Source organism: Thermobia domestica, chromosome 11 (assembly GCF_964235325.1).
Source record: "Thermobia domestica chromosome 11, izTheDome1.hap1.1, whole genome shotgun sequence".
In the NCBI taxonomy this organism is placed as follows: domain Eukaryota; kingdom Metazoa; phylum Arthropoda; class Insecta; order Zygentoma; family Lepismatidae; genus Thermobia; species Thermobia domestica.
Window position 1 is genome coordinate 82,981,205 of NC_137464.1, and position 24,586 is coordinate 83,005,790.

Consider the following 24,586-nt stretch of genomic DNA (forward strand, 5'->3'; position numbering starts at 1 on the left):
TATTTACATTCTTTTGTACGAATATATAACCCTAATAAAAATACTGTACTACAAATTATTATTTCTTTCTTCCATAAATTAGAATAAAATATTATCTCTGTTTAAAGAAAATGTTAGTGTTAAGTCATTTCAACTCTTTTTCTCTGTAATAAGAATATTATCCCTCGCAATATTTTTTATCTTTGTGCTATTACGATTGGATGAAGTAAAATTCTATACGAAGCACTATTATTTCAGACATGCATTAAGAACTAATGTATTGTTCTGTATGTAAGGCAATGTGTATACTGAACATGTCTAGCGAAGTTGTTTTAATATAGAATCTATAACTCAGCTTTTCAGTAGTCAACTTTATTGGGAATCCGAAGAAAGAAGTATATATATATATATATATATATTAAAAAAAACGTTGGACTTACCAACGTATGTGTTCGAATTCTGGACTAATCCAAATTATCCAGAGAAATCATTATATATTTCTTTGTTGATATTTCAGATGTGTCCTTTATCCAAGTCATATGAAACGGAGACTTCATACATCGCTATACTTTGTATGAACTATGTTCCGTATTTACTTAATCACTTTGTAACTTTCTCTAGGGTTGACAAGGCCGCAGGTGTCAATCGAACAGTTTAGTGTTTCACTCATGTCACCTTGTGACTAAGGTACGTCCTGTCGGTATATATATGGTACTGGGTTCAATTAGCGATAAAATACATTTTTAGCATTAAACAAATGTAAAAATCTACACGAAATGAGATACCATGATCTCTGACTTACGGATAACACCAAGCAACTAATGGTACTGAGTGTGATTGAGTTTACTATCTGGCTAAAATCAGTGTTCCTTTAGCTATACTTCTTTTCGTGCTCTGAATTGCAAAGATTGAAATAACCGTTTTAAATTATTGCATATATATCTTCTGAGTAATTCTGAGAATCATTGCTCTTTCTTTAAGCAATGTATGAGACTGTTAAACTGCTCGTTGCTTAAAATGTTGCACTAAGAAGGATGCATCCCGGAAAGTCCAAATTTGCAGAATGTCTAGAACAGGGAAGGATAAATATGTTTAGTCGATGGCTGCACAACGCCTCCGCTGTCACCACGTTGTCACAGCGAATACAGCGGACGGTTAAGAATATTCTGCACTTACTATTAGGTATCTGCCTGGGAACTTTGGTGCAGCTACCCAGTCTCCTTCTTGGTGTCGCATTTTTAATGGCGAGTACTGAGTAGGAATCTCTTGTGAGCGAACACGTTTTCGGCTGTCAGCATAATTTTAATTATTGCGATATTAAAAAAAAACAAAAAAAACATACCTGTTAATTAAAATGTACAGAGAAGTTATTTCTGGAAAATTCTATTCAGGCCTCTTGTGGTAACAACTGCACTTTAGAAGAAGATTCTATTAAGGAAAAGAATGAGGTAAAATAATCTTTATATCGTACAAGCAATGGATGATAACAGCTTAATAAATGATTGTACGTAAATCTTGTTTGAGTTTGAATATAGGATTGTATATGGCTGTGCATTTTGCATTATTATTGAAGTGCTGCAACTAACTAACTGCAAACCATATGATAAATTCTTACAGTAATATATCACATATTGATTTACTCTGTATGAAAACGAAAATAGTTTAACATATGGTTAACCTTCTTTGTGCCCATAATTTTAAAATTAACGCTTGTGTCACTTTTCAACACTTGGCTTTGCAGTAGCTTTCCAACGAATTAGCAGGAAGCTCAAACTTACAGGACACCCTGCAGGTAAATACATTTCTTTTGACAGTTTCACTGCTCCAAACTAAGATTTGAAAAGTGTAGTATTGTTAATTTTATTATTATTGGCACAAAGGAGATCAACCATATTTTAAACTATTTTTGTTTCCATACAGAGAAAAACAATATGCGACAACATTACAGTAAGAATGTATCATGCATTTTGCAGTATGTTGTAGCACTTCAATAATGGTGCACTATACGTACAATCTAGATCCTGAATATGTCCAATCCATATATTACAAGAAGGCAATACGTATGCGATACAGGTAAAATCCGTATATTTCATATGGACAATCTATAAGCTACATACATCCAATCCATACATTACATATGGCCAACCTGTACGGGACATACGTATAATCTATATGCTGCATGCAGACAGTCTATAAGCTACATATGTGCACTCTGTATGGTGCATACGGATATTCTGTATGCTGTATCGGGACAAGCTGTGTGCGACATAAGGAAAATCTGTATAATACATACGTACATTACGTATACTGTATCTAGTCGTACGTACGGGGCACAAGTACAATATAGATGCTGTCTTGGGGTTGAACGCAAGAAACATACGTATAATCTATATACTGCATACGTCCAATCCGTATATTACAAAAAGGCAATACGTATGCGACATACGTAAAATCCGTATACTTCAGACAAACAACCTATAAGCTACATACACCCAATCCATACATTACATATGGCCAACCTGTACGCGACGTACGTATCATCTATATGCTGCATGCAGACAGTCTGTAAGCTACATATGTGCACTCTGTATGGTGCATACGGATATTCTGTATGCTGTATCTGGACAAGCTGTGTGCGACATAAGGAAAATCTGTATAATACATACGTACAATACTTACACTGTATCTAGTCGTACGTACGGTGCATAAGTACAATATAGATGCTGTCTCGGGGTTGAACGCAAGAAACATACGTACATAGCGTATAATACATATTACTTGAAATTATGCTCTGTCCTGAGAGTCAGCGTGTGTCATCATTATTAACTAATATGCTGTATATGGTCCTGACGTCACAAAGCTAGATATCACCTCCGTATATACTTGTTACTGCAGATGACGTCACACGAATGACGTCATTGCACTTATGCAGACAGTGCGTATAATACATGCTTTCTCAGCTATACGTTTGCTGCAGGATGTTATTTACGGTTGTACGTTAAGTCCAGAAACTACAGGAATTACGAATGTAACCTACGTTTTTAAGTATGCCACCTACATTTTTTTTTCTCCGTGTAGGGAGACACACGGAAGTACTTGTTTCACCCAGATACTTTCGATCACTGAAAACTCATCTAAGAAGACATGAGATCCCATACGTAGTGCTGGTGGAAGATGTTTCGAAGTAAGTAAATAGACTTGTATAAGTGAAACATAAATGAACTTACGAGAAAGCGTTAAGTTTGATGGTTGTACTCTAATTGTAGGCACCAGGCGAATGTTCCAGCCCGAACTGCTTCAACAACATGGTTAGTTTACTGTATATCTTACTTATTTACAAGGTAATATTAGTCACTGAAAGTAATGTGGAAGGAAATGAATTGATGTCTAGTTTTAACAGCGGAAAATTTAAAGAAAAACATCCCTTCATATTTAACAATATTGTGGTTTAGTATACTTAATTGTGGTAAGCTGTCTCTGCAGGCTACAGAATACAATTGGTATCACCAGCTGTCGAGAACTCCGTGAATCGCAATAAGCTTAACATAATATTTATAAACCGAAATTTGGGTATTTAATCACTAAATTTAAAGAAATGTTTTTGCAACTCGTTTTATGCATTAAAGAAATTAGAAATGATAATTTCTGAGAGCTTCATGTGATGGATTTTAGACTAAAGCGACCAGAATGAGTAAAGGATTTTCCTATATGTGATCATACAAAAAGTGCATAAGACAAGACACGTTTGAAAAGCTTTACAAAAGTTGATTTATTTAAGGTGTTTGAAAGGACTTACTTTTCTGTTCTTCGAGTTTTGTAGTAATTGATTGCCTTGTTGCACAGATATAAACAAAAGTTGTAATTACAACTTAAATTTTCATTTGTCAATATATTTAAACAAATTGAGTAATTACAATATCTTTTAATGATGAGCAGAGAATTATAATATCTCCCCACGCCTAAGACACCTGAACTAAAATTGATCTTATTCCGAAGTTTTTAACAAAACTATGCACCTTGTGTATACCCGATTTCGGTGTTGGTTATACATGATTCTTGTATCAGTCGAAAATGAAAACTATGCATCTTGTGTATATCCGATTTCGGTGTTGGTTGTATATGATTCTTGTATCAGTCGAAAACGACGATGCAGCATCCCGTATACTTCTTTGTCTAATCCAGGTTTTGTTATATACCTTATCGTATGTGGAAGGGTATACTCATTGCTTTGGATGTAAAAGTTCTCTGTCATAATGGACAAAATGACTTCCCATTATTTCTTACAGCATTCTACTAATCTTTGTTGTGATTATATATACACACACAATATTCTCCAGTAGGCAAAACAATCTGCAATTTGAAGCTTTACAATTTCTGCTGGCCGTTCCGGAGATATGATAAACATTGGTAAAGGATATTTACACTGCTTAAATAACTATAACTATCAAATACTATAACTATAATGTTATATCTACCAGAAATATGACATTTTAAGCAGTATTGCAAACTTTATCAGTGTTTATCGTATCTCTGGAACGGTTTCGAAGTATCATTGATTAATGCTATGTATGCTTTGTGCTCTTCTTGGTGGTGTGATGTTTATGGCTTTAAGGATGGTGGTGAAGGATTGTACAGACAACTAATAATTAGATGTGACTGTTGTTCAGGTACAGGGACATAACTTTTTGTTGATGTATGGCGGGTTGCATTTGCGAGGGAAATATGTGTTGGTAAGGTTGTTGAATTTGATATAACAATTATGATCATTAGCAAATATATAGGATGAACCATGAGGATTAGGGTTCTGGCCATATAACGTATGTAATGTTTGTAACATCTCTACGTAAAATCTCCTTCTTAATAAATCTTGGAAGGTGTCAAGTTCACCGAGTTTCTTCTGCTGGGCTCCTACGGTTTCAAAGCTCTTGAATGCAATGTTTTGAAGGAAGTCTCGCTGGAGTCCCAACAAGAGATGGTGAATTTTCTCTTTTTCCGTCTCTTCTGGTACCAATTGCCGAATAGCTCATAATTTCAAAGGAAATAGGACTCAACGGGTTTTTCTGCTCTCTGCTGTACCTGCAATAACTCCTGCTCTGCTTTATAGGACGGAATTTTAGGCCGACTTAACGAGATCAATTTGGCTTTAAGATTTTCATATGTGATTGTGCCGAATTGGACTTGGGTTTTAAGTTGTGAAACTAAGTCTAATGCCGTACCCTGCGAATATATCTTAGCGGGTCACCATGAATGCATAGTGGCCATACGATCACAGACCATAAAGAATCTATGAGGGTCTTCAATTATGTGACCTGAATATTTGGTAAGGTGAGGCATACTAAAAGACATATTTGACCTACACTGTATCATACTATCAGAAATTTCACTATTATCGTCTTCCAATCTAAATGTTTGCCTGCAGATCTTGTTCCCGGCATAAAAATTGCACTTGCAGAAGAAGAGAAAACGGATAGAAAAGAAGTAAAATTACATAGATACTGACCTATTATTGTGCCAAAATCAAATCCTGAATTCCGTTAATAAAAAGAACGTTCCGTACAAAAATCCGCGCCTATCACAGTGTAATGTCTATTGATAAAGCAATAATGGTCCTGGATTAGCCCTTCACCAATTTTATTATACAATAATCCTCTATGGAACAATTACAAAGTTTTTTGTAAACATGCAAAATAAGTGATTTAATATTAGTTCTCAGCACACGTAAAGAGGCTTCGGTTTGATGAAGGTTGGAATTAGGTATGTACGGGTAACCCTTTTGCTCAATGCAGCCTCCAGGATTTTATAAAAAAAAATCTCCACAACTATGAGAGAATGTTTATAGGGATCCTCCTTTGCCTAAAGCAGTCATCTTAGATAGGTTGTGATTAGGAATTTCTTTCGCCCAATGCAGCTACCGGAGATTATGTGGATAAGAAAACTTCTTTGTTCAATGCGACCTCAGGAGCGGGTGTTATATGTTAAGTGATCAGTGATCAATTGATAATTTGGACCTCTCCTGGTCTTCTAATATAGGCAATTTCAGGGGGCTCAGTTCATCTTTATATTCCACAGCGTCGGCTTCGTGTCTTCCTCTTTCCTTTCGTATCCTCTGCTTTATAAGTAAAAGTACGTGGTTGACAATACATGTGCTAAATACACACACACAAGAAATTTCTATTCCAAATCTCAATATGAAATCAAAATTCTTCGCACGGAACGCTAGTAGCCATACTCGGTCAAACTACCATGAATCTATATTTCTGCTTCTCCTTTTGCATTGAACTGAATATTTATGAATCTTATGCATCATACTGCAATATATTTATATCAAACATATTCTGTGTATCATTGTAAGTGCAACTACAGTCAAGGTAATGCAATTTTTGTTTGGGGGGACCCATTCTTTTCGAACGTACTGCGTACTGTAAATTTTTCAACACATAATTTTCGGTCTATGTATGAAATTAATTTGTTCTTTACTTAAACCAAAATTAGTGTGGGAGCTTCGGAATAAAGTAGGAAGAATTATATTTCGGGAAATAATTTCTTCATTTATATATTATTACATTATAAACTGTGTATATGGGCATTTCATATGGATGATTATTGAAATTATACATCTTAATGCGATACAAAAACATAGGCCAGTAACTGGGCAGAATTTTCTGAGATTGTCCACCAATCTGATATTTGTCAGAATAATTTAAACCCCCTTCGTCCCTCTGAGATGAACATATTATCCCAAAATCCGGTTTCATCAAGTTTTACTACTTTTCATTCGGCTTTGTATTTTCTACCGCCAAAATTTTTTGCTCTGATTGCAACTATATTTCTGACGCCGTAGTACTATGGCGCGTCTTCACGTTATTCCTTTTTGGCCAAGCTGAGAGTTAGACCACGTCAGTTTCGCACCGGAAATATTTTGGATTTTTGACGAGAAAGAAGTGGAATCCAGGTAATAATGTGTATAAAATAAGAAATAAACTTGTTGGAAGCAGAAGGGAGCCCTGAATTGTTAAATTAACACTGAAGTTAAAATATAGAATTAGAAGTTTAGAAGTCAGAAAAGTTAAAATATAAAATTCTGCTCAGCGGACGCCATGTTGACGAATATAGATAGTAATGGACAGGATTCGCAGTGCAGTGCATCAAAATTTTGGGTTTAAGTGATCTTTTGAACTGTCTTGTCGTTCAGGAAATCCTCTCCACCTCCTAAATTTTCCGTTAGGCTATGATAGGCCTGTCCTGATTTAACTTTTGTCTATGTGTGTAGTAAATGTGATTTTTTTTTTAACATGGCGGTAGGTGTAGGTTTCTTTGTGGTTGAATTAATTAGTATTATGTCAGTGTAAGTTAGCAAGGGACTCTAATTTATTCCAAAATTGACCATAGCTTCCAACGAAGATGGGTTAAGTGAATAATTCATGAAGGTTCTTTTCCCTTCAGGGAAGGAACCTTCTTTTTCGTTGATAGTTTCAACATGTCCCTCCTGGGGCATTGACAATGATCTTAAAATTTAAAAAAAAAATAGTTTAGTTAATAGAAGGGCTACTTGGCTCTGATTATTCCGTTCCCCTTTCCAGTTTACAGAGCAGTTGTCGATGTGGTGAAATTAGTGATTTGTTTGGTGTACACTCATGTCCAAAATTATTGTCGCATGTCTATTAATATGTTGTTGTAGGAATATAATTTGATAACGAATCGCCCAGTATTTCTTATAATGTTAATATGTATATAATCAACAAAGACATGCATGTGGCAAATTTTATGTCAAAAGAGCAGTAAATAAGAACAATAAAACGAAAATAAAACTTTCTTGTCCATTTAACATTTTATTTTACTCATTCTAATTTTCGTATTTATAATTCTTTTTCTATGAAATTTACCACAAATATAAATTTCCAGACTATACACATAGTATCAGTATTAAAAGTACCCTGCAAAATCATTATCAAATTATATTCTTACAAGAAGACAGTTATAGATATGCTACAATCATTTTGGACATGACTGTACATATGTTTGAGTTGTGTAATAATATGGATTAGTATTTATAGTGATATGTATTAGTATTTGCTTTCTTAGTTCATGTGTGATATAGCATGCGTATGTGTAATTTAGTGTGTTGTGTGTGAGCATGTATAACTAATTTATTTAAGAACGGTGTATTGTTGTTGGATTATTCGTCTCTTTTGGTCAGTTCAAATAAGTAAATTAGTCCGTAATCCAAATTTATAGTAATTCCGTACCGTTATTCCATAGCATACTACTTATAGTTACCGGATAATAGAGTATAAAGCGTATTTAGTAGTGCAAAGTTTGTTTTTATATTACCAGCGCCATCTCGTGTCGGGTGAGGAACTACTCGCCGCTAGTGTTTTGTTCCTCCAAGACTTAAGAATCTAATGAACTCGAAAATTGCCCTTCTTTTGTAATTATTGATGCATATATAACAGTTCTGGTCCATATAAATATATACGTAGACGAATTACATTATTAATTAGCTTCTCTGAAAAGCACAGTACATTATGTAGTTTCATAATTAAATGATTAATATAATTACACTTCACATTTATTCTTAAACCAAAGTTTGCCTATATAGCACAATTCTGTCGTCAGACTGCAGTTTCAAATTCTCCCTTTTCGTTACGTTCTGTGAACGATCGCATTGTTATCGTTTTTAAAATATAATCGCATTTAGTTAAGAGGATAGTGAATGATATTCAATTCTCATTGCATATAAAATAATATGAAGCCGTGGAGTGTAAATATACTGTGGTTTGTACTGAAAGAATCTAGCGTTAGTTCATACGAATTCCTACGTATTGATCGGTGTGCGATAGTTTAGATAGTGGTTATTGATTTTAGTATATGTAGAATAAGAGTGCTTTGAACAGTCTTGGGGCAAAATTGTAGAGCAGAGTGTGTATAAAGGAATGTGTGTTATAGAATGTGAATAAAAATAACTGAATAATAAAATTGATAATATATAGTGAGTGTGAATAAATAATTGGACATCTGTAAATCTACGTGCCCAGTAGTATTCTTTGCCACGAAATATTGCTTATTTTTATATAATGATTATTATTTCGAGCACTGACCATTACGTCAGAATTTAGTATGATGGAGTGTGGTCTGTGAAAATGATGTATTATATTTGCAGTTCGTGGCTTACCATTCAATTGTATTAATGCATACTAACTGTTTAGTCTGATCGGATGACATGAGTAGTGTCTATGTGGCAAATGATTGCGAACAATTTCCATGTAACTACAGAACAAAATAACCGTTTTTCCCCACACAGTATAGTTTAAATATACGCGTTCAGTTTTACACTTGTAATAGTACTCGGCAACTTTGAAAATTTATAACATTTGAATATTTCGATCGGTTACTGCGGCATCATATAAAGTACCAATAAGACACTATGTAGTTGAATCTACAGCTTATAAGGTTCTCTATTAGGTTTCATTTAAATCTAATATGAGCCCTGTGCGCCCAGCTGTTTGCATGTAATAAACAATCCAGTGATAACTTGCGTTCCTCCAGCGTTCCAAGTATGGAATCGCCTGGAAATCAATGATGTGATTAGCAAAAAATTCGGAACTTTTAATATGCTAGTCAGAGCATCAAATAGGACAAATGTACCAATTTTCAGTTTTACACAATTTTTGCAAGATTAAAACTTAAAGTAACCAATATATTATTGTTTCATTTCAGAGCCTGAATTTTTTGTGAGTCAATGCAGTTAAATCGTTATTACTGTTGTGGACTATGAGAGCTTCAGTTTTACTCATAGAAAAAGTTTTCCACAAAATTCTCGTAAAATCAGGAACACGAAAAAACTAGCTTTCTTTCAAAATAATCGCGTAGCCTAAACCGACATTTGTCAGTACAAGAATGATGATGGGAAGATGAACCAATCATAGGAACAATAACGAAGGCCAAAAAGTACGCATCGACGTACGCAAGAATTTATTTCGAGAGGTTTCAAATATTTTGGGGAGAGGTTAAAATTTCAATATGATGATAATTTATATTAAAATTTGAAAAATTACTCCTGAAATGAGACTAAAGTTACTGGAAAGCCGGGATTTCGTGTGGGTCCGGGCCTCCTGGCTTCGTCAATAAAAAAAACGACAGCCGCAAAGATAACTTAAATGGTAGATAACGTACTATATGGAAAAGGAAATTACATAATGAAATTAGGAAAAATGAGAAAATTATTTGATTTTTTTTTAAATATGTGAGAATTGTTTTTTGTAAAATTCCAAACTTCAACTTTTATAGCTAATTTCACATTCAGAAAATACAAAACTACTAAAACTAAGGAAATAATAAAATTAAAACTCAAATTTTTCCAATAGCCAGAAATTTAACAAAAGTACAAAAATATATTATAGGACACTATATAATACTTAAATTTTAAATCCGAGCTAGTTCGTGACTAAGCAGTTAGCGTACGCGCCTTTGGCATGGGAGGCCCGGGGTAGATTCCCGGCTGGAGCTCATGTGGTTCGGGCTCTACATTAATCAGTAGGTCCCGTCTCATATAGCCTCACTCCTGAAAGGGACGTTAAACTCAAAATCAACTCAACTTAAATTTTAATTCCACCTTAACTTATGTTTACACCTTTTCATATTTGTATATACTGTAAACTTTCATATTACTAGTATTATCATAAAAATATAGATTAATTAATTTGAAGATGTAGACAGTAAAACCTCTCTGGTTCGATCTTTGGAATTCGTAACAAATTTAGTGCTTCACTATTGGTCAATATGAATTTGAGAAATGAGAATAAGTGGGAAAACTCAGAGAAAAATATATACCACAATACACATAAAACTGAATACATTTTTATGATAGTTGTCGTATAATATATGCTTTAAATCGGGAATTCGATAAATTCATGTCTCATATAACCTTAACGTAAAACGGAACACTAAATTGGAAATAACAAGACATAATTAAAAAGTTATTAATCTTCTCTTTTAAAAAAATATGCCAAAGGTTACCATTCATATTGACTCAATATGCAATAAATTAACTCTCAAACGAAGTGATCATTGGAGAATCACAGAATATTTTAATTATTTTTATTTAGTATGTTGTTATTTTCCAAGTTCTGTCTGGAGTAACAGAAACACTTTAATATTTATTATTAAAGTAGCATTATGTGTGCGATTATACATACTTATTTAAGAACTATATTTTGTTTCTGAACTGATTGTAATTATGTTTTTTTTCCATTTCCTTAAAGGCAGATTGAAGCCACGATTAGAAGCAACGAGTACAAGAAGCAGCAAGCACCAACATGAGGTGTCAAATGGTACCAAAAGGTAGCTATCTCATTATAGGAAGAAATTTGACAGGAAATATGGTTTAACAATTTGAACATTAATATTTTCCTGTACACTTATAAAGCTAATAAAAATAAATGAACAAAAAACTTTACAAGTATTGTTACTTCCTTATGAATTATGTTACTAAACATTCATACAAAATTGGTATTACATGTAGAACGGGAACTTAATAGACACTAACAACTGCAAAGTATTTTGTGATCTGATGACTTCTTAACGATGATTTATTTATTTTGTGGTGTTAGTGCTATTGTGTTTATGTGCGGCTATATAGAAGGAAGAGTCTGCTGGGAATAGGGTTACCACCTTTTCAATTAGGGATGCGCACGAGTCGAGACAAGTCTCGAATCTCGATTCGACTCGACTCGAATTCGAGTCGAGACACACTTTGTAAAATTCGAGACGAGTAGAGACAAACGTATTTCTCGACTCGAATTTTCGAGTCGAGACACGAGTCGAGTCGAGACAGCTCGTAAAAATCTCGACTCGACTCGAATGTCTCGAAAATCTTTCTATAATTTTTAATATTATTTTGAAGAAACTACTCACTCAGAAACACTCGGCACGAGAATTTCGGAAACTGCAGGACTTGTCAAGTGTTCGAGGAGTGCTGTGGTGAGTGTCTTCAACAAGTGGCGAAACCAAGGGAAAACGACGTCCAAACGTCGAGGGGTTGGGCGACCCCCACCTCATTACATATGTCGGACGTCGTAGGCTGGGCAGACTGGTAAAACAGGACAGGCAGCAAACTGCGTCGAAACTAACGTCAGAGTTTAACGCTGGGCAAAGTACAAGTGTGTCTAAACTAGTGTTCTAAAATTTCCGGAAATTTTGAACCTTTGGTAAAAAAAATCCGTTTTCCGATTTCTTTCCGAAAAAATTGGAAACATTGAAAAAATAAAAAATGTTTGGATTAGGTTAATTTTACTAGTAATGATATCCTTTTTTTCAAACGCGTGAAAAATGTAAGTTCAAAAATTTTCAATATTGCGAATATTAAAAAAATAGCACTCGAAAATAAAACTATTATTATCTGTATTTAAATACTAGATTTACGCGTATATGTTTGTCCCCACAGAAAAGTTTATATGTTTGTCTCCCTTTCTTTCGACAATGAGATCTTGAACCCGCAAGTGCTAGAAACGTGCCGTTTTCATTGGTCGATTCCAAATTTTGTGTAAATTGTCCACTTCTAATGAATATGAAAAAAAAATGGTCATTAGTTCATTATTAAATTTTTAGCAGTACACTGGAAGTACTGAAATTTTTGAAAAAGTAAAGCATCATAGCCTACGAGTTATATATTCCAACATCACATAGTTGTATATAGGGGTTGTATATCTCTCAGGTGTTTGTTTCATGGCCAAATGATAAGAAAAAGAATAACCATTTCTCCAGTCTAAGATGGATCTTCATTGTTTAGAGAGTTTTTTTTTTTTCCTAATGAACTTCTATATCACTGACATAATTAATTGTGTGTGTAATTTATTTACTTATTACTAGGGACCGGATTTTAAGGTGCAAAAAGTGGTAGGGAAAGGGGAATAAAAGGGGCTGAAAAATCATTCAAAAAGGTGCAAAAAACGTGATAATAGGATATCTTTATTAACTGGTATAGTATACAGTTACATGAACATTTTGTGTTCATTACACCAGCAAATATTGTTAAAATCTTGGCTTTAAACATTTGACACAGATTGCAAAATTGCTTTATTTAATCCCAAACTTGTACAACATTTAACACTCTTGTAATAACCACACACTTGTAAAATTGTGGTTAAAACGAACTCAGTATTTTAAAAAAGAAAACTAATTTAGCAATATTGTGGCTTGAGAAACTGTTACATACTACTGGGTCTTCAGGAACTGGTTATACTTAATTATGCAAATTTCTATGTTTTCGGATGTTAGTTTCTGTCGCTTGGAGCTCAGGAGATTCTTGTATGTGGAGAAACTTCAACGGAAATCAGCAGTACATATCTTGTAAGCACATGGACAGGAAGTTCAGTTAACGTTGCAAAGGTTTCTATGTCCGGATTGTTTCGCAAATTCAGTTCAAATTTTTCCTAGCAAATCCGTCAAGATTGCGTCTAAATTTATGGAATGTTATTTGTAAACTAGATTGAAAATAAAACTGATTGTCCTGTCCATTTTTTTTTTAAAAAAAAGAGAGAAAAAGGGGGCAATAAAGGTGTTGAAGTCTTAAAAAAGTAGAAAAATGAGGAAATTTATGAATATACCAAAAAAGGTGCAAAATTCACTGAAAAGGTGCAACAAAGTGCGTTCATTTCAGTTCGTTTTTGGTTCTTATAATAATCACCTTTTTAGATAAGGTGCTGCACCTTAAAATCCGTTCTGTACTTATTACATAATGCAGCAAAAAGAAAGAAAACTGATTATATATAAATTAGAAATTCCAACCACAAGTGGGCTCAAATCTTGCAAACGGTGCGAGAAAAAAATAATCGAAAAAATTTCACCTTTATGATACCTCTTGCCGATTTTTATGAAGGAATCCTCCACTTGTAACTGTAAAGGGACATGTACAGATATGAGGAATGACAAGGAGATTCATGCTCATATGTGGATGATACGCTGTGCAGAGAGCGCAGGTTCAGCTAGTTGAAACTTAATAGTCTGCACTTATTTCTGTTATGTCGTTTATTCGTGGATGTGCATTAATTACAGAACTTACAGGTACAGTTTCTTAGGTTTGCAGTTTCGTTGAATTTTTTCAATCTTCTGCTCTGTCTGCATGTCTGTTTCCCGGCTAATGTTGAAGGCCGATTTAATGAAGTAAGAAAAGTAATCGTTTCTATGCAATGAAAATTAGTTTGGAATAGTTGCGTTTTTCTCCGATTATTTCCCTTTTACTCGTTCTTATTTATTTTTGCTTTCTTTCTATAAATTACAAATTAGATGAGATTTACGATATATTCACTCGGGTATCAAAATCTACTTCCCTTTGACATTTTACTATTAGAAAAAAAATGCTCATAAATTTGTCAAATTTACATACTATACATAGTAAAAAGTTTATACTAATCAATCACTGCCTCGTTCTTGTTTTATTAATATCAATTTTTATTATTCTCTTATTAATCTCCAATCTGCCTGTTGTCTTGTATACGCTCTTGTATCAAATGCTTTTGCGTCCAACGTACCTGCCACCGAAACGCCTCTTCTGTCTTTGCTTTAATTTTGCACGCCACCTCTATTCTACATTTGTCAGTGGTACAGTTTATCGAGTTTTCATTAAAGATTCTTCAAAATATTTAAGAATATCAAATGAACAAAAGTGAAGTGTGATCACTTTCAACAAGTAGACCTAATGAAGCTTTAAACGAATATATCAATTTATTCCAAGATAGGAAACTATATAAAATGTATGCCAAGTCTATAAAAGAACTGATAATTTATAGCAACTGGGTAGCTAAGAAAATGTTAAACCAAATAAGTCAATTGAACGAAACTGCATTCTTCAAATTGCCAACTAGATATTTTAATTTGCTAACTTACAAATAAATTGGTAACTTTGGGGGGGGGAGACACCCACACCTTACACCCCCAAAGTAACCTTACACCCCCCTAAACGACGCCCCTGGTCCAGATGTATTGTGGATTTGACTTTAGCCAGCTTAAACAGTTCTTTATTGCACACAGAGAATGTGGGAAGTGAAGAGATTGAAGACATTACGACGTCAGACAACTTGGATCCTGAAGAGTTTTCGGTGAGTAACAACATATTCAGAATTGCAAGACCTTCGTTTTGACGATATATTTTGTGAAAGTTTAACTCAAGTTGTATCTTCTACAATGGCGGCTAATGTTAGTGTTGCAGCGTTGCGCAACGACCAAAGTATTTCAAGAAAGAAATGTTATTATCAATAGTAGTAAAGAACAGAAAAGATACTTTTTAATACTTGCATATATACACTTCAAATAACATATTTTTTACTTCTGTAACTGTCCGTTCCGTTAATCCGTTTTAAAAAGCGAAAAATAATCCGTCACAGAGTCTCTAATTTATATTGTGTTGCAGCAAGCATACAACGACCAGATTCCTTCAGCGCGGCAATTGGTGCAAATGTTAAGTCTCCTTTTCCCTATCTCAGAAGTTAAAGGCACTGGTCGTTGCAGTGCTTCTGCAACATAGCACGGTTTCCAGTGAACGAGAAGGATTTTCACGCTAAATAAGATTCCTGAATTTTATTTCACTAGCAATTAACAAATGGAATTTGTTTTTATGCATTCATATTTTTAAATTGCGGGACCATACTGAAGCAAATCAATATAATGACAGTTAAAAAAAAAGTGAATGCAGAATTACAAAATAAGAAAGAAAATATCTAGTAGAGGAGAAAACAAATGAAAGTAGACCCGCATTTACAAGTTAATTCTTAGCATATATTGATAATGAAGGTTTCGTTTACAGTAATTTGTGAATCAAATATTAATAAGTCAGTATGTAGAATCGCTCACCCCTTCCCCCGTGTGTGGATAGTATTTTAGTATAAACATATTTCTTTTATAAAATAAGTATATTTTATACCCTTGATAATTTCCACATAAAACTGTATGATGGGGAACGCCACATTGAATTTGGGATTAGTTAGCAATGCTCACGGGCGTAGTCACAAGGGGTGTCCACCAGGTCCAAACCTCCCAAAAATTTCGAAACTTGACTAACATTTATAGACCTTCTTAACGAACTATACTTGATGTATACAGAGAGACGATTGATGTAGGCTAAATATTTTCTTTTACGCCTCTAATCGTTCTATCATTTTTACTAAAAATATAGATGACAGTTAGTTAGAATTACTTATCGTCTTTTCGGGTGCAGTATAAGACAGGTTCCATATTATGTAGACGTATTGGACCTCCCTCAAATACTTTGGACCCCTCCCAGTTAACATTTCTGGGTGTAGAACTGGCAGTGCTGTTTTTGATGTTATTATTATTATTATTATTATTATTATTATTATTATTATTATTATTATTATTATTATTATTATTATTATTATTATTATTATTATTATTATTATTATTGGCTTCTGTTACATGCTGATCCTTCATCTGGCGGGTTTCGAGGTTTCCTTTCCAGACCATATCACATTGGTAAGCATTGTTTCGCCTCGTGTGGAAGTATATTGTGTTCATTGTGCATTGCGTAACAACAAGACGGATGATTTGGAATGTAGTTTTTTTCTTTTATGCACATGTGTGTGTGTGTGTTGATGTATGAATATGTGACATTCGGAATTCATATACCAGTACCTATTTTGTATAAGCTGTTTTGGTTTTTAATTATTAGGTTTAATTTTATTGTGTGTGCTTTAATTCTGTAAATAACCTACAAATTCAAAATGAATTGTATACCATGACTTCTGTAAATAACTTTAAAAAAAACATTGACCAGCTTTCAACTGAGGAAAAATTTGCAATTAAGGCTTAGACAAAACAAGCAAAGGGCAATTCAGGAGAGTGTTCGAACAAAAAATCCTGTTTAAATTTACAGGATATCTTATGGCAGTAGTGTTGTTTGCACTAGATACATTTCCTCAATTTACTTTAAATTTTCCTGGGTAAACTGTGAATAAAGTGTGTTCAATGTACATTTTTATAACACTAATGTCTGCTACGAACTCTCTTCAGTCAACACTAAAGAGGAATTCGGATCACTGTCAGGGACTGAGTTTGCTAGAATGAATCGTTCGCAATAATCTAGAAAAAATATTTAGTGAATCTACAAAGCTTCTGAAATTAATATTAACTGTACCTATGGCGTCAGCAAAAGACGAAAATTTTTTTCCACTTGAGAAAAAATTGACACTTTCAAGGAATTGAATGTCCCAAGAAAGGTTATCACCATTGGTTATGCTTTCCATCGATAAAGACTGACAATAAGAATACCAGAGTTCAACCAGCATGTATTAGACAGATTTGCTCTAATCAAAGAGAGGAGAATGAACTTACTAATCAATTAAGGTGATTAATCGGATAAAATGTTCTGCATTTTTTATTTTTTAAAAACAGAATTTTATTTAACATGTCACATAGCATTTGCATCTAAAGTTGTGCTGATTAGTCAATGAGTTAACTTTATATCTTCTTTCTCTTATCGTTCGTGCTGCAACACCCGAAACCACAATCCACCGACCGCCACTGATCTTCTAATGAAACAGTTTCACCACTCGTTTCATTTCAGAGTACTGATTCTTTTCCTCCAAATAGAGAAAATTGTAGTGATGCAATTGTAACAAATTCATTCACGATGATTACATTCCACCTGCTGTTGATGCCTCGACGTCCCTACAGGAAAGGGACGCGGTACCAGTACTGCAGGAACAAGATGCGGAAAGGATTGATGACGCAGGACAATTAGGTATTCATCAAACTTCCCTGGAACACATGCCGGTAAAGAAGAAGAGTTGCAATGTGGCAAAGAGAATTAGTTTGAAAAAGCAAGCCTTGAAAAATGCACGTACGGTTCGACATCGATGTAACAATACTTGCAAAAAAGAAACGTGCTACTAAATTTGATGACAACCAGCGGAAATACATTAACCCCTTACTGCATGCTGTGCCATATAGCACATCCCCTTTTTTCTCACTTCTGTGATTTATCAAAGGCACCAAATGACTGTTTCGTCTGCTGTGTGAGATATTGACGTGTATAAATAAGATATTTTGGTGTCATCTGGCATGTTCTTTGTGAATTGTATTCGGCGGTTAAACGTTGACATGTGGTTTTTGTGAAGCACTGGATTATTGTCAATTTTTTAGTGAAACTTGTGCGCACTTTTCCCAAAGAACTGAGAGTATAGTATAGATATAGTAGCCCTATAGTATAGTATAGTATAGATATTACTGCATTACTGTATTTGAAGTGATATATATGACAAGATCCATTCCCTGCACACTTCTAGGAAAGCATACCTTACTGCGTAGTGTGCCATATATGGCACGTACTTATGTCTCGTCAGAATTAAGTGAAAATTCTAAAATTCATACATCTAAAATTCATACATTCTAAACTTTATACTGGTCTGAAAGCTGAATATTTATTTTGCATTTATGTGAAAAGTTTGAAGTGGAAAGACGAACATCTACAAGTACTAGAAGAAAACATATTTTCCATACTTCCTCAAAAATATGGAAAATATGAGTCGTGATGTATGCAAAACATTTTTCCTCACGATCTTGGGGTATATAAACCTACTAATGACCGAATTCTGCAAGATATCTTATCGAAAACTCCAAAAGATGCAATTCAAACTACGCAGGATAACAAAGAGAAGCGACCATCAGTTAATAATGGTCCAGAACACTGGTGCAAATCCCAGGGGGGATAAGGGGGACATGTCCCCTTCAATCTTGGGAACTGGGGGTTCTGTTCCCCAATAATCCGATTTTAGATGTGTTTTGGGGGGAGAAATGCGATGACTTGTGTCCGATTGCCAGAAAGGAAAGTGAGATGAAATTGATGTTCCCCCAGAAGAAGCCTCAAATCTGCTCGTCTTCCAATGTTGAAGACAACTCTGCTTCCCTGATTGTCCACACCACTGTGTTTCAACTTCATAAATATTTTGAACAATGCTTTAAAAAATATATGGGAACGGTCTTACCCGTCCCGTCCCGAAATGTTGAACACAGATTTGCGCCGTTGATCCAGAAGACTTGATCATCGAGCACATTGAATCTTTCAATCCTTTGATTTCACATTGTCGTCATGAACATGTCTCTTTTGTCCGATATATACCTAGTGATGTGACTATTAACCTGATGCACCAAGATTTTGTTACAACACATCCCAAACTGAAGATTTCCTATGAACTCTACCGACGTACGCTGCGTAAACAAAAGATTTGTTTTGCAAAATTGGGTAGTGAGGAGTGTGAAAAATGTGAAGAGTTCAAGTTACATGAGCATAATGAAAGCAACTTATGTGACCAGTGTAATGTTCATGAATCAAGGATGGTACACAAAATTTATCAGAAGATTCACGTGCGCTTTATCTCGAGCATGCTGAAGGGAAATTCAGTGATGGTGTTGTTTGCGTTTGATGATTTACAGAAGATAATAATGCTAACACGAATTTATACATTCAAAAAGTGTTATTTACAACTCTTCTCATAGCCTACAATCAGACGTTTGCTCCAGTAGGAGAAGTATTCACTAAACCCATATGCCCTTCTCTGGCATGAGGCTATTACGGGACGATGTAAGGAAGATATTATTAGCACATTTTATATGTTCCTCACCAAGCAAGAGATTCTTCTTTAATTGAATGCCTGAGAGTGAAAAGGAGCTATGCCACAAACACATAATTTTGAGAAAAATGAAGTTCTATTAGACTAAGTGCAAAATACATAACTTATTGTTATTGGGAATGACTTATTTGATTTCAAATATCAACAGGGTAATTGGAAAATTGTTATTTGTTTACAAATAAGCTTTTAACTCACGTTTAGGAGTTGATTGCAACAAAACTTAGTTTTCAGTTACGATGGTTTTGTTTTAGGCTATAAAAGCTCAGTAACAGAACTGTTCAGTTACGTCTGGTGTAAACGAAAAACGCATTCTTTTACATACAATGCAACAGTCATTATGTTGTTACAAACTAATAGAGCTTTTAAACATCCTCTGCCTGTTCTTTCACATGCTCTTTTGCCTTTGCTGGTTTCAAGTTGGTGTATAGATCAAAGTACACCGATGGTACGTAGAGTAAGAGCAAGAGCAGCTCCCGGCGCTTCAGAGCATTGAAAAAGTTGTCCTTCTGGAAAAGTTTGTGCCACATTTTGTAAAACCTCTCTCAACTTGGTGTGATTGGCCTTAAAATTGATTTTTTCTGCAACGTCCTGGTTGTTTTATTGAACATGCGGACTTTTCCCCAATTTTCAAGGTCTGAGTAGGAGTACTTGAAATAAATGTATCCTAGGCTGCTTTTAGTTACTTTTACTGCTGTGGCATCTCTGATGCCAATGTTTTTGTTGTCAACACTGGTATTGTTCTTTGCTACTGTATTTAACAGCATTTTTAGGTTAAGAAAGTTTGAGCTGTCCATGTCAATGACAGTAAAGGGATCTACATTCCGTGGCTACATTTTTCCAGTCATCGACACAAAAAAAAAAAAAGGATTCTTGTTTCCGTGCCTTTTTTTCTATCACACCTGTCGCTAGGCATGAACGTGTGGCCAGCAACAAGAAAAGAATCAATGATTTAATCAAATTTTCCAATATGGAATAAAATGTAATATAAAGTAAAAACCACCATGTTTGTATTTTGCCCACTGCAAGAGTCATGCGTTATGATAAGACTTCGCGAGTTCTTGGTAGCATCTGAAAGCTACATATATCTTAAGCTGATGCTTTAAGCTTTAAGCTGATGAGGCCGAACCGAAAAAGGAACAAGCTCTTTGTCCCTAAACATCCATTCGTCGCACACTGGACAAGAGTCTGATGTGGACAGTTAAAATCCAATGTTAATCTTTCTTTTGAAAATAGACAGGTATTTTTCATATTAAACAGGCGGCCCTATATCATCACCAGATCGGTTTTCGTAATATTTTAGGTAATGTCTGTACATTTCACTGACAGACGACACATTACGTATAAAGCTTTTGTTCGGATTTTATTCCTACTGTAGTGGCTTGCGTAACGAGAAAACTTTTTGATGTGGTTGATAACAAAATCAGTTTGAGTCTCTGCAAGCTTTTCCATGTTACCGTGTTTGCCACGTTTGTCCGTATGGGAAAAAATAGGCCTACGCGATTGAACTGACAGGTTGTGCTCTTCATTATCTTCGTCACGCCTAACGGACTATACTCCGTTTCTGTATTCTTCTCTTCAGCCCTGACAACCGTGATCCTTTTCTTGAGATTGCTAAAGTGTCCAAAAAGTAGTCTAAGCACACACTAACACCATTGCCATCTCCGTTTTTCAGATAACACGAAAATGTTTGTGTTCTCCTTGACTTGAGTCATATCAGTGCGTTTGTTTCTGTAAGCACGTTTACAGTCACTTTGCTTGATAAGTCCCCACAAATATGAATTTTCCAAGTTTTAGTCACCTAGCTTATAAAATCCTATGAAAAGACTTCCTTTGTTCACGTCTGTCAAAACTTTCATAAAAGACATCAGATACGGAAGTTAAAAGTAAAATTCATGATCACCTGAAAATTTTGGTTTACGATGTTGTAATAAATCCAATACGAAAAGGAATTGGGTGAACGATATTATCGCATAGCCGGTTTACCCATTTTCCATATTTTTGAATTGGCAATGAAAAATAAAATGTTTTGGACACATTGCAAAAGTTTATTGTATGAAAATTTTCATTTGCTGTTCGTAATTATTTTTCATACTATAAATATTGTGTAACACTACTAGTATGTTAGAAAATTTTAAATATCAAAATAAAACGGATTTCAGTTAAAAATAAATAGCATTTTTACCGTATGTCATACTGGTGTCTATAGCCTATAAATTCTCGAAAATTTTTTGAATATTATTTTTTACGTTCTACATATTATTGCATTTTATAATACATTAAAAATGCTGAATTAGAAATTATATTTTCAAATTTTGTTATTTTAAACATATGTGTTACGTGATTGGCTGTAATACCATTTTTTATTGATTTATCCACAGTAAAATTTTATTTTTTAATTATGAAAATTATAGTGCTTTTTCAAAATGCAAAAGTGAATTTGTACAGTGAAAATAAGATCAAATTTGGTGGAATAAAATAAAAAAATAAGTTTAAATTGTGAAGATGTGGATAATCTACATACAAAATATTCCATCACAGTGTTGCAATTTTACAAAATTAAAAGTATTTTGAATCATAAAATCAAATATTTTGGTGAGAAACTGTTCGGTTATAAACCTAAATGATTACATCCTAAATTAATGAGTTAACCTTTTCAATTTTTAAATAACTATAAATCTAATAAACTATAGCTAATTAATAGTGATGTATACTAATGATATGCCTCATTGAGTTAGTTGCTTTATGTAATTGGTATGCCTCTGGGATTTTGTAAATCAGCTGAGGATACTTTAATTATTGGTGTGGTAAGCTATTCTAGCTTTACTTAATACCTGTACCCACCTTTAAGGCACGTTATTTAGTTTTATAGCTAAAGAGGAAATATTTTTGATACAACCAATAATACAGTAAGTCACTCATGTGCTAATTGTGAGCGATTGTTGTTGCACTTATCTTGTGTTAATCTTCTCGTGTAACACGAAAAACATTTCAAGTCGAACTTGAAAGCATGGAAGCAAAGTCCCTCCCAGATTGTGGGTTAATCATATTTTGTAACGCATTTGTAATTTTTTTATTTGTCCCCTCTATATTATTTTAATTTTATAACCTTATTTTCTATCTTTTCCACTTTGCTTCGGGGATGGAAACATATAAATAAATAATTGGGGTAGGGTCTTGTAAATTTAATGCAAGCGGTATATTTATATATACTTCGAGTGTGACGAGCTCGCATCTGTTTAGTTATTTCATTTTAAATAAATGAAATATTTCTTATAGTGTTATGTTTATATATGTGCTATAATGTGTAATTGTCATGAATAATAAAATAATTATGTGAATTATGTGTTATGTTTTAGTTGTATTGAATTATCTAGAACATTATTTATAAATATCCTACAGATGGTGATCAGAAAAATGGAAACACCTGAACGTAATTGCAACTTACCAGATTAACATGGTGTCGGGCCACCTTTCGCCTTCATAACAGCCTTGATGCGACGTGGGATGGAGGCATAGAGGTCGTGAATGATAGCAAGTGGAATTTTACACCATTCCTCGTGCAGGGCATCGGCCAGTTCTGTGAGAGAGGATGGAGATTAAAATCGTTGCCAGAATGGTGTTTCCAAGAGGGACCACAGATGGTCAATTATGTTGAGATCTGAGGATTGGGCGGGCCAGGGGAGGTGTTGAACTTCATCCCGATGTTCCTCAAACCACGCTGCAACAACGCCAGCTGTGGGAATGGGTGCATTATCATCCTGGAAGATGGCGTCATTGTCCGGGAACAACATCCGGACCATAGGATGCAAGTGGTCTCCTAAAATTGCGACATAATCGTTGGCAGTGATTCGTCTGCTAAGTGTGACCACAGGACCCAATGAAAACCATGATATGGCGGCCCACAGCATCACCGAGCCGCCGCCATGTTTCACAGTTGGGCGGAAACACTGCAGATCATAAGCTTCTTTGGGCGTTCTCCACACATAAACACGGCCCGTGGTTGGGAATAGGGTGAAGGATGACTCATCCGACCATATCACACGTTTCCAGTTCTCAACAGTCCAAGTGGTATGGTCGCGGCACTATTTGCGGCGTGCGAAAGCGTTATGAACCCTGATGAGCGGTTTGGCCCGTGCAACACGACCCCGTAAGTTCATGTCATGTAAATTGCGGCGGACTGTGATTGTCGAAACAGGGTGGGAGAGGTGCTGATTGAGTTCCTCCGTCACTTGCTCCGCAGTGGCACGACGGTTCTGCGTGACAATGCGCTTTAATACCGGCGTGACCTGTCACTCATGATTTTCATCCGCCCACTGTTCCGCTTCCTCGATGTGGTTTTCCCGTGTGTTGTGTAGGCCGTCATCACCTTCGGCACTGTCCCACGCGACACAGCTAACACAGTAGGGACTGCCGTCACAGTCACTCCACATAACCGCGCATCAACAATTTGCCCTCTTTGAAAATCTGAGAGGTTTCCCATTTTACACTACCTCCGTCTGCTACAGCCACTGGACACTGCTGTTCCACTGGGCCTGACGTAGTATGGAGACCAACCTAACACACCACCACCAGCGGTCCGGCGCTGCGGGCGCCATGACACCTATGCCAACCCATACATCTGACGTGTTGCCAACTACAGGTGTATCCATTTTTCTGATCACCATCTGTATGTTAGAGTGTAAAAGAATATATAACTTTGAATTTTTATGGATAATGTCAATGTTTTCAATATTTTGTTTGTATCAAGTGTAATAAATATTTCTTTGTGTACTCAATAGCAAGTAGTATTTCCACTTTCATGAAAAGTGAAATTATGGTAATTTGAATCATTTATCGATGGATTAGCTGTTGTTAATATAGTGCTGCTTGTTTTATTTTAGAATAAATAAATATTATTGCAGTATATGATATTGAATTAATTATTGTTGTATTTAAACTTGTCGCAATATATTTAGTTCGTGTTACCT